The sequence below is a fragment of the Echinops telfairi genome, unplaced genomic scaffold, assembly GCF_000313985.2.
Source record: "Echinops telfairi isolate 266 unplaced genomic scaffold, ASM31398v2 ScPeMD7_7404;HRSCAF=8442, whole genome shotgun sequence".
NCBI lineage: Eukaryota > Metazoa > Chordata > Mammalia > Afrosoricida > Tenrecidae > Echinops > Echinops telfairi.
In genome coordinates this window covers 294,783-295,807 of record NW_022111304.1, presented here as the reverse complement: position 1 = coordinate 295,807, position 1,025 = coordinate 294,783, and the positions used below count along the sequence as shown (strand labels likewise).

At 38.0% G+C, this 1,025-nt stretch overlaps 1 pseudogene; it reads right to left on the bottom strand.

The window, feature by feature from the left end:
- Positions 1 to 47: 47 nt before the first annotated feature.
- On the bottom strand, positions 48 to 947 carry LOC123522407 (annotated as a pseudogene).
- Between the last annotated feature and the right edge of the window lie 78 nt (positions 948 to 1,025).

Below are 1,025 nucleotides of genomic sequence, written 5' to 3'. Positions count from 1 at the left end.
AAGGATATAAATCACACTCATTTGTTTAATGTAATACAGGACAGTTTTTAAGTCATATCCAGGGCTTGTTTTACTTGCTAATTTCTTGGGGTATATATAAAAGGATTCAGGACAGGTGCAACTGACGTGTTGGGCACAGCTATCCCCTTGCTTAAGGCAACTACTTCCTCTGGAGAAGGTTTAATATACATAAAATTGCAGCTGCTATAAGAGCTGGAGACAACAATCATGTGGGAGGAACAGGTAGAGAAAGCCTTCTTTCTCTGCTGGGCTGAAGGGATTTTCCAAATTGGTTTTAGGATATTTGTATATGAGAGTACCAGAGCAGTGTCAATGTAATCAAGAGGGTGACAATGGCTAAAATAAAACTTAACAGCTCTATGGTCTATGTGTCTCTACAGGACAATTTCAGAGTAGTCACATAGTCACATCCTAAATGGCCAATAATATTGACATCACAGAATTCCCAATCCAGGCTCATGAAAAGTACAGAAGAGATTATTAATAACCCAGCCAAGCAAGAGGGAACAGTCAGCTGGATGCACACACTGTTATTCATAATGGTGATGTAGTGAAGAGGTTCGCAGATGGCCAGATAGCGGCTAAAAGACATAGCAGCCAATAGGAAAACTTCTGATGCACCGAAGAAGATGGCAAAGAACCATTGTGCCACACAAGCATCATAAGAAATCACTTTATTCATAGTCATAATGCTGAACAAGTATCTAAGGGTACAGACAGAAGTCTTTGAGATTTTTAATAATGAAAACATTCGATGAATCACATGGGTGTTTTGAGGTGGAATCCAGTAGTGTGATCAGGGTTATGGCCATTTTTCCAGTAACTCTTAATAAATATGTTAGAAATAGGAAGAGGAAGATTTGTTAGTTTAACTCATCAGTTAGTCCTACAAGAATGAATGTAGTCACCATCGTATGGTTTCTCATGGTTAAATTCCTTTTGAATTTCATCAGAGCTGGAGAAAAAGAAAAGAAAAAGAAAAATTTCTCAAAACAGCATCATTG